The following is a 10,886-nucleotide window of genomic DNA, read 5'->3' on the forward strand; positions in this document are numbered from 1 at the left end:
AATGACGTCACGCCGACGTCATTGTGACGTCAGCGCGGCCATGGCCTGCAGGTGGCGCTGCAATCCAGCGATTCCGGCCGTAATCGCTCGCGCGCACAGGGGGAATCAACGCGGGGCGACGCAAGGAAGCTATTGGCGGTGGCGCAGCCCATTATTGGCCGCCGGAGCACGGCCGTCGGCCATGTCCGAGCGGTGGCCGGGGTAGAGGCATGGCGCGGCGGAGCTAGAGAGGGGGAGGGAGCAGGCCGAGGGCATCACGAGGACCAGGGGCTCACCCTCGACGCGTTGGTGAGGTCGGCGGTGGACGGGGAGCCTCGCCGGCGACGAATCGGACGGCGGCCGGCCGGTTACTGCGAGCTAGGGTTAGGGATTTGGGGCGTCGGGAGAGCGCGGGAGAGGAAATAAAGGGGGCTAGGGCTTCCGGGCGGCGGCGGCGGCGAGCTTTATAGCCACCGGGGGCGGCGGGGAGCATCTGGGCCGCCGGCACCATCGGGTGGCCGGCGTGCTGCCAGCTCCTGCTTGGAGGCGCGGGGAGGACGACGTGGTTTTTTCTAAAAACCCCCCTGCGGTTGTTTGGGCCGGTGGTGGGGTGCGGCCTGGGCCTCTTGGGCCGTGCCAGGGAGAGAAAAGAGAGAAAAGGGGGATGGGCTGCGCCCAGGGAAGAGAGAGGGGAGGTTTCTCTCTTTTGTTTTTTTTTTTGGTTTTTATTTCCTCCAACTCCAATTCAATTCAAATTTGAATCTGTTTGAATTTGGTTTGAAAACTCAAATTTCCAGAGAAGTAATAAACACACATGGACTTGTTGAATGACAACAAAACCATGTTGTCTATTTTGAAAAACTTGCAAGATTTGAATGGAGGAAGAAGTAGAGAGGGATTTGCATAATAAGGGTTTGATCCAAAATTTACTCAAATGCAAACTATATGCATGCAATGATGATGAACACTCATTTATTTAGATAAACCAGGTTTGGAATGTTACATCAGCGCTCCTTTATGGACTCTGTTTGGTCCGGTTATATACGCGTACACGAGTTTTATTCGGTTGAAGACCAAACAGATTGTTAGTACTTGCCAAATTAGAACGGGATGGATCAGGACACTGTTTCTGGTGACGTCCTCGGTTCCTACGATGGGGTGAAGGATGAAGAGGCAAACCACAACCGACCGACGAACGAAGGCGTATTTTTGGATGGACGAAAGCGGAAAGTGATGGACCAAACCAAGGAAACGTTAGCCCCTTTATTATTAGGTATAGACTAGGAAATATGCCCGTGCGTTGCATCGGGGAGAATTTTTTTTACGTCATGAAGGTGCACAAAGTAAGATCTCCGCTGCATAAATCAAACTCGATGACGACGCAGTCCTCCATAGATCAAACATGGGAATACATTGAAATCAATGACGTCGCTGTCCCCGCTAGAGATCAAACATGCAGTACCAGGTAGCACGACCCTGCTACATAATACTACATCAAAAGGTCGAAATATGCATGTATGCTAATGTATTTTTTAACCAGCCAATTGGAAATCAACAGTAGGAAGAGTTTGCAAACCATAAAATGTAGTACCTCTGGCCATAAATAGATGTCCAAAGTTTGATTAAATTTGGATGTATCTAGACACTCTTTAGCGTACAGATATATCCGAATTTAAAGAAATTTTTAGCATCTTTTTATGGACGGAGGGAGTATATCTGCCAAAATTCTTATAAAATAGCGTCACATGTAACTAAAGAACTTGTTTCTAGGACATGAAATAATCGATCAGATCAAACCAGGTGCGTCTTAGGACCTAATAGACCACAACCCAGTCTTATATCGATGACATGTGGTAACTTGTGTCAGGAAGTGAGGATACAAAAACTTACAAAACTCTGGCCTGAAAAAACAGAAGAGTGAAAGGAGCCGTGCTGAATAAACATGGATCAGTTGTGACTTATGACGGTCCAAATCATAACTACGCTGGATACGAAACAATAGAATGTTTAGCATTGCAAATCGGGTATTACCAGGTTGGGTAGTAGGCTCTTTCAACCAGAAGTTGTACTTCCTAGCGGGCTGGACTGATATGCATGCTCTAATTTGTTGCCCACGCTAGAAGTTTGGGTGGGAGTACTTGCCCTGCCCTGCTATGACGACCAGCGCGCTGAGCATGAGTGTGTCGTCGCCGTCGAACATAGACGAGTCCCCACTCCCCAGAGGTCGAGGTCTGCACCGCAGGTACTCCGTCCACTCCTCAGGTCCTCACCCTGCCGCACCATCGCGCCAGTGTAGCGATGATCGTAGCATGGCCCACATGCACACCCATATGCTTTTGCGAGCAAGACACGTAGCAACGGACAAAGAAGAGTCCGATCCGGTGTTTTGACGTATGATTTTGAGCTTTGGTGGCGAGCAAACTCCGCCGAGCTATAGGGATGATTCGACAACTTCACATTGAAGGGACCTGTTGTAGAATTTTACTCCCGGAAGCAGAGATCGATAGGGAGCGCCATGGGTGACGCGTCAGACTCGATGACACATACCGTTTTGCGGCGGCGCTTGCCCTTGAGCGGCTTGACAATGGCGGGCGCCACCTCCTGCTCTGATGGGACGCATGACTACGACGGCCGCCTCGCCGGTGGGCTGACGGTGAGGCTGGAGAACATCGATCTTGGTAGCTGAGTAATTCTACGTCCGGAAGGCGAAGAGATCGTCCGCCCGCCTCTGATTGCGGAGACCTGTTCGGTGGTTGCCTACGGACCACGATGGACGAACCAAGAAACGCGGTGGACGAAGAAAGAAATCCTTTTCCTTTTAATCAACCAGATAAACCAAACGGCCAGTTGAATTAGATAAGCATTGAAATCGCCTGTTGTTGTCCGTTCGATGTCTTTGACTGACCTCCATTAAGAAAGGCTAATGCAGCAAGACTCATCATCTTAATCGCAAAAAGAACACGCATGAAGCATCAGTATGCAGCAGACGATGACGTGTATAGACGTCTGCTCTCCAGCATCAATTGGCCGATGTTAGCCAAGATAAAATTTTGATCTTCAACCTTGCCCAGTAGTCTCAAATTTGAGATGCTCCACCTGATTGATGAAGTGCTAACAAGCAGATTACTGGTTGCGCGCTCCCGTCCATCGCCAGATATAAGCTGATATGCATCAACACAGAGCTGCACCTGATCAAGAAACAGAGCCAATCCCTCTACAGCGGCCGATCCCATCAAGTGCATGATCGAGCGGCGGCGGACAGGCCGGCTCCCGTTCAGCGCATGGGCGAGCGGCGGCAGACAAGCAACCTGTGGCGTGCATGCCGGCTCCCGTCAAGCGCACGGGCGGGAGGCGGCCGAACAGGTGGGAGTGCGGCGGTGGACGGGCTAATATTGTGCTGAAAGAGGCTCTATCCAGCCAAGTATATATGATCACGCCGCAATCTGTGCACCAACCTGGACTCTTTTTTCCATTGCATCGACGCCAGGAGATCTGATATGTAGTGTGTGTTTTTTTCTCTTGACCTGATACGTTTTAGGCTGCCAACATAGTCGTGCTGTTCTAGGACTTCCCTCCCAGAGTCCCATGTGAGCACGTTCACATGTACCGATTGATTTGGGAAAACTTTTGTTTACGATCAATTGAACGGACCAACGTACGGACAAAACTAAGGTGACGGACTGAACCATGGAAACACTTCTCCCTTTATTATTAGGTATAGATATAGACTAGTATATTTGCCCGTGCGTTGCACCGGGTTATTATTGAATAAACATTTTGTCATCGTGTGTGACACCGGTGAACACCTAGCTGTTGGCTACCATTTCCGCCTGCATCGTTGCTCTCGAGCAAGTTTTCACCATCTTTTTTCCCTCTCTATAGCAGGCCATGCGTATGGGATGACATTTCCCGCTCGACACACTTCTTGCCTATTCTCGCAAAATATAGTTTTCATGTCCCACTACTCGTATGCATCAATGGAGCAGCCTAATATCGTTATCCTCTTCCTTTCCCTTTTTTCCTTGCATTCCACCTGCCCTAGCAGAGGCCCAACCCCACGTAGCGCATCTCCTCCTTTCCTCGCACGACATCCAGTGCGCACATATGCAAGACACACGCCGTCACCACTTCTTCCTCTTCTCCCTCGTAACCGCCATCTGCTTCGGCAACGCTGTCGTCGCATGGCTAGCGTGCCCTTCCCTATGCAACGTGAAGAACGCAGCCGACGCATTCCCATATGTCGATCAAAATAACTAACGCATTTAAATGGAAGAAAAAACTTTGGATGAAAAATTGGCGTGACCCATGTTTTGCGCAAAAAGCGACCATCCACCGGAAGTCCAACGAGGGCATCAAATTTAACTATCTCTATATGAACTTGGATAGCTCTCTAAAAAGTTTACCTCTTTATTTTGCACTAATTTGCACTTACTAAGTTCCATCAATTTGTATTTATTTTGTCCAACACGACACACGATGAGTTTATTTTGTCAAAGCACACCCAATACTAAATTTTAGTCTTTTTAAATTTCAATACCACAAATCAGTTTTTCTTTTACGGACTGAAATGTTGTGCTATTGATATATTCTTTTTAATTTTGGCATATATTTTTTGATAATCATGAGATCAAGATGTGCTGCCATTGATAGTGTTGTCCCAGATTCTTCTTTGTTGCATGCAACGTCAGTTTCACGCTGTTGGAATTAGCTGGGACCTCACTGCAGTTGGAATCGCAAGTTCATGGAGTTAAGCAGAAAAGTGTAGAGCAGGGAAAGTACCGAGAATACAGAGCCTTCTCCAGCATCTGCAGGTGAAGACTGCTTGAATCTAGAAACAGTGAATTGAGTGATTGGGCTCTCAACGAAGTGGTGGACATATCGTGCTAGTCATGGGCGCCATGGCCCCGTATCTTAAAGAATTCAGGTGCATGAAGCAAAGAACATGAACTATGCTTCCTAAGGAAATAACGCAACGAATCTGTGCGGCCAATCCCTTGAATACTCTGAAGATCCTCTAATCAAACAACGCCTAAAAGAATCCGCTCACTTTTTCAGTTTTATGAACCGATCTGGATCTAGCAAAATAAAATGGAAGTAAATTAGATCTGAACCAAATCACGTCGAGAATTCATGGAACAAAATCGCATCAGCAGAATTATAGAGAATCCACCGATAAAAAATAGAGGATCGAACCTTTTGTCCATTTTCAATGGATTCTGATCTTCATCGAAAGAAAGCAGCACACCAGCGGGTGGGAAGCACCGGCTGGGCCATTGGCTCATCGTCTCCGTTCTCTACTTGCTTGCTTCTGTCGCGAGCTGCAGCAAGATCTCCTGGGGCCTCAGCAGTAGCCGGGCACTGCGAGGAAGGTAGCGACCGAAGAGGAGGCGGACGGAGAAGACGGGGACGGGGGCGGGGAAGACGGCAGGGCCGATTTTCCGATTGGATCGTTGGGGACGGCTGCATCGGAGGATTAGGGGCGGGAGGCGGAGGCGGCGAGGAGGTGGAGGAAGGCGCAGGAAAGTCGCGAGTTCTTCGTCGCCGGGGCCGGGAAGCTCCTTCCGCTCGTAGCCCTCCTCCTCCTCTGCGAGGCGGCCGCCTCGTCGGCCACCGGGCCGCCGTGACTTGGGCCAGGCATCCCCTTCCCCTTGAGCCATGGTACGGAGAAGACAAAGAAACGAAGTGGTATCTAACTTAGCGGTGGCAGTGGGGTGTAATTTTGGCAAAATTCGAGGGTAACTCAAAAACGGACGAAAATTACGGGGAGAAACCTCCCTTCCTTTATTAGTAGGTATAGATATAGACTAGCTAAAGTGCCCGTGCGTTGCACCGGGAGAAAAAAAACTCGAACACTCCCAGGTGAAACATGTTAATTCTAAGAAAATTAACATGTAATAACTTTTTTAAACGATAAAAGGTGTCGAAGGATCAGGAAACTGTATTAAAAAGGCGGATGGTACAATTTTATAGAAAGTCCCTAAGCGAATCACGAATATGTAGGCACATGTCCTTGGTTTTTATGAATTGCACCCCAGGATAAATCGCGTCGGCCCGTGAAACACGATCGAGTCCTTGTGCTCGCCGCTAGGTGCGGTCGTTCCAAACACCGCGGGGGACGAAACCACTTTGGGCATTGGAGACAACGGACTCCAACGTGCCGTCGTCGAAGAAGAACCTTGGATGGCGGACGAACCAACTCGAGATGACCATACTTGAGCGCAGACTGGGCCAAGCCCGTGGCCTAAGATAGCGGCGGCCGCTCGCCGACGGTTAGGATTCGTTGATGAAGTCACACTTTTCGTGGACTCCGGAATCCCCGATGCCATTTGTAAGATCGACGCCCCAGACCAACAATGTCCTCACCCTCGCCACGACGGCCGACCAAGAGAAAAAGATAACATGTAGGCAACCAAAAGGCCGATGGCCACGCTTGATAAGGGGATTGGCTAACATAGCCAACTCCATCTCCTTCGTTCATGGAAGCAAGAACAAGCTTCTCGTTGATGGAAAGCGAAATTCGCGGACGCGGACCGGCCCGAGTAGAAATTTTAGAGAGGGAATGGAAAAAGGAAGCTCCAAGTTTCGCTCGGGCCTACTAAGTATCCGTGCCTGTCCGGTCTAGCTGGGCCCGACACGAGTCCTAGGGCTAATTTGGAGGTGGTTGGGGATTAGATCCTCGCTCTAGAGCGTGAGCACGGTACCAAGCGGTGGTTAACGAGAAGCTTGTTCTTGCTTCCATGGACGAAGGAGATGGAGTTGGCTATGTTAGCCAATCCCCTTAGCCATCGAATGAGAACGACACGATGAGGCGTCTTCACGTATCTCCCCATGATTTCTCTATCTTTCTTATTACCAATCGTCGACCTGTATCGTCTGAGGTGTTAGCCCTCTGCTCTCGCATTTGTGAGATAAGAACAGTGCGATTTTTTTCACTAAAGTAGTGGCAGATGCTATAATTTTGTTGGAAATATTTTACTGACAATGGCTATAATTTTATTTAAAAATATGAGTAGAAACAAAAATAGATCGAAACAATGGGGAGAAGTGCTCCTCCCTGTAATGCGTATAACAAATAAACATTGGCACATAAATAAATTCAATAATCGATTGAATTTTCCAAATATATAATTCAATTTTTAAATTTCATTTTCTAGCTTTGAAGCGAAAAATTAAATTTACCAAATATATAATTTAATTGGGACACTGCAAATTGACAAGAACAAAAATTGATGAAAATACCATTAGCTAGCAGTAAACAATGCTACAAACATCCTAGCAGCAAACGACATCAGCTAGCTAGCAAATTGCAAACGGAATAGAGCAGTAGCCCGGCTGATCTTCGAGCTTCGTGCGCGTGCACACACAGCATGGCCGCGGCATGATGGCAGGCCGCTGAGCTGCTCATTGCTCTCACCGACTTGGAGTTGGAGATCGGGTGCAGCGGCTGGAGAAGAAGAATGGAAGCAGTGCGTGTGATTCTCGCCGGCGTGGTGTTCTCCTCGTGATTTTTTCCTTCCCCAGCCCGAATCTCTCTGCATCTACTTTCCCAAATCAACCATGCCATGTCTAAGAGAAAGTCAACCAGGCCAGATCCGACGAGCCCCTCCCAAATTCGTCTTCTCCATGAGGTCCGATCGCCAGACTACCGGTACACACCTCACATCAGACCCACGCCCCCCGCGCTCTCCCCTCCAACGGTAGGTGAGCCGCCAACTCCTCCGACAGTCCGACCCCCGGTCACCCTTCTCTATCCTCCGTGTACATCACTGCTTGGAAAATTCGGCGAGCCGGCGCTGCCCCGTTCCGATTCCTCACGGCCAGGTCATCCCTGCCTCTTCGCCCATCTATCATGGCCAAGACCGATGGGATTCCGGCCAAGAATTGTCGCACGCTCCTGCCCTACCACCTAGAGAGACCACCAGCCGATCTTCGGCGCGAGGACACCTCCGGCATGAAGACGCCGTCCTAGAGCACCGCCGAAGATGTGGCCCACATCCCTGTCCGTCCTAGGCTTCAGCGGCGCCAGATCGAGCCGGTCTCCTCCGCGCGCCCGCTTGTCCTGTCGGGCGGAAGCTCCTCCACGGGAGTTCGGCATGAGCTATTCCATCGGGTCTGAGGGTCAACCAACCGGTACGTGGCAGGTGCCGTATAAAGGGATTTGGTGGGAGGGCAAAACGTTCCATAAAAAAGCGTTGACGAAAATTTTGGCAGAAACCAACGGACCAAACCACGAAAACGTTAGCTCCTTTATTATTAGGTATAGATAGATATAAATTTAGTAGTAATATTTCATATTTACTCGTGCGTTACTACGGAAACCAGGACATATATAAATGTGATTTGATTTGTTTAGTCACCATAATGACATATCTGACTTTTAGTTTTGAATACCCCACGCAAACCTTCTAAGAACAAACATGTGTTCTTTATCACTTTTTATCTTTTTCACTTATGTGTCTCCTTCTCAACACGTATTGGTAGACGTTTTTTTTAATATTTCACACTATTATGCTTTTACTACTTCAATAGGTTTTCCTTTATGGGAGAATCAGTGTAGTCTACGAATCCACAGTAAAGAGGATATAATCTGTAAGAAGCACAAATGCAGAGCTTGATTACAGTTGGCTCATAAATTAATTCTCTCGGTTTTCTCTGGTCAAATAGATAGGATTTTCTGTTGAAGGGTCAAATTATTTTCTTAGGCGTGCACCAGCAGATAAGCAAATCAAAATTTTACCATGCATAACTGGCCTGCAGTACCAAAAAAATCACTCCAACTCACTCAACACACTAAGAACAGATCAAATCGCTACGGCGTGGTATCTCCTTGTCAATCAAAAAGAACATATCGAGCGATATGCTTGATGAGCAACTCAAACCAACAAAAAATACAATAAAAAAACAAGTAACAAAGATTACATCTATATTCCGCAACCTCTTGGCCATCGTAAAACACCTTGAATGTTTCGCATGAATGAATGTCCACCATTGAGAATATACGTCAACTTCCCAGGCCTCAATTTCATCCTTACCATCGATAACCTTCCCCAGGTCATACCATAGTTTTCCTAGGCTCTTATTGTAAACATAACATGATTTTGCCTGTGTGTCAGTCTTAAATCCTGATTCTTTCCTGCTAATTGGATGAAGTGAAACCAGGTAGTCTAGCAAACACCAATGCAAAGGTGAATTAGCACAGACACACCTGGTCAATCATACGTACAAGAATAGCATCTCAGCGATCGGGCATAACCTTTGGCCACGATCGATTTACCACGGCCAAAAGCATGGCTAGATACTTAAACCCGAGCGAGCGGAACGTGTCGTGCATCGTGTGCTAGCGGACACATCTGACGGTGTTCAGCTGCAGGAACGACTCGAGGGATACCACTACGCGCCCCTCGATCAGAAGGAGCTTTCTGTCCACTACGGGCCCCTCCATCACGTGCACTTGTGCCCTCAAGTCATCCGGAGTCGTATCTTACTTGGGATGCACGTTGGCAAGACTTGATCATCTGGGATGCTCATCCATGGAAACCAGTGGTGGCCGGCGAGCGGCGGCCAGATGTAACAACAGCTTGAACGCATATGTGTTTCATTTGCTGAAGACTCCTTGTGTTGTTACCGCGAGAACATCACCATTAAGCTACTGCCTGCTCGATCGAGTGGCTTCTTTGGATTGTACTGTCTTTTCCCTCATCCCCGCAGGAGCACAGGGTAGGGCGGAGCTATGTTGGCTGGCGGTTAAAATCAAGGCGGCCGGCGCCCTGGCATGATTCAGGTGACGGCGGAGCTGTAACACCCCAAATTTCAATAAAAAGAAAGTTAGAGAATTCCAGAAAGCAAAATTTCAAACCAACAAAAACTTTTTAATTTGCATATAGTACCATGCATAGGACTTGTGCATTTGAGTGATATGCCATGATGATTGTTATGACTTGTATTTGATATGCTCTAAAACCCTAAGGTGATCATATGAAGATCACCAACCAAATAAAACCAAAAAGAGAAAGAAATCAAATAATTGATAAACCCTAAAACCCTCACATATGCCCTATGGCATTTTTATAAATTTTGACCCTAGACCTATTTGGTCTTCACCAATAGTTGAATAATGTTATTAAACACTTATTACAACTTTTGGAATCAAAGAATCACAATTCAAATGAAATTCAAACACAAAACTAGCTCACATGTGATAATGGTCAAAGTTGACAATTATAGTCTGATCACCACTTTGAGCCATTGCCATTCAATTTTCTCAAACCAACTCTTGCTAACTCTTTGCACCATTTCAAAGTCAACATCAAGGTGAACAACTTTTGTAAAGAGCACCCTGCCAAAATCATCCTTGATCATGAGCTATGCTCAACCAAAGTCTCAACTTTTTAACATATGCAACATTCTCCACTTAGCCAATTTTGGCAAAACTTGGAATTTAACCTTTCCACCACCACCTCTAATCACCTCTGGTCAAATACAACTTATCTAAACACACCCATTTCAAAAAGATTCACCATTTGAATATTTTCAAATTTGAACAATTTTGCAATTTCCAAATTCGGGCACTATTTGCAACTATTGCAAATAGTGATTCTATTACACCTAAACTACCCTAACCTACACCATTGTGTCCCCTGGTCCCCTCTAATCCTAAATGATGCATAGTAATGCTAAGGAGAGGAGGAGGGCAGCTAGGGCATGGCCATGCCGGCCATGTCGCCGAGCCCGACGACCTCCCCCTCTCTCCATTGCTTCCCTGCCCTGGCCACCTCGCCACAGCGCGCCAACACATCGCCTAGCACCGCCTAGCACCGCCGTTGTCGACAAGAACGACGACACACGCCGGACGCCGCGCGCCCAGAACGCGCTCACCATGCCGATGACGTCGCGCATGGACATGCTCG

At 47.7% G+C, this 10,886-nt stretch overlaps 1 long non-coding RNA gene across 1 annotated transcript; it reads right to left on the bottom strand.

The window, feature by feature from the left end:
* Positions 1 to 4,863: 4,863 nt before the first annotated feature.
* Positions 4,864 to 5,546, bottom strand: LOC124658985. Its single transcript, XR_006989400.1, has 2 exons — positions 5,173 to 5,546; positions 4,864 to 5,054 (listed from the first exon to the last, which is right to left on the bottom strand). It is a non-coding gene; the product is annotated as an uncharacterized LOC124658985 (long non-coding RNA).
* Positions 5,547 to 10,886: the final 5,340 nt, after the last annotated feature.

The sequence above is a fragment of the Lolium rigidum genome, chromosome 6 (assembly GCF_022539505.1).
Source record: "Lolium rigidum isolate FL_2022 chromosome 6, APGP_CSIRO_Lrig_0.1, whole genome shotgun sequence".
NCBI classification, from domain to species: Eukaryota; Viridiplantae; Streptophyta; class Magnoliopsida; order Poales; family Poaceae; genus Lolium; species Lolium rigidum.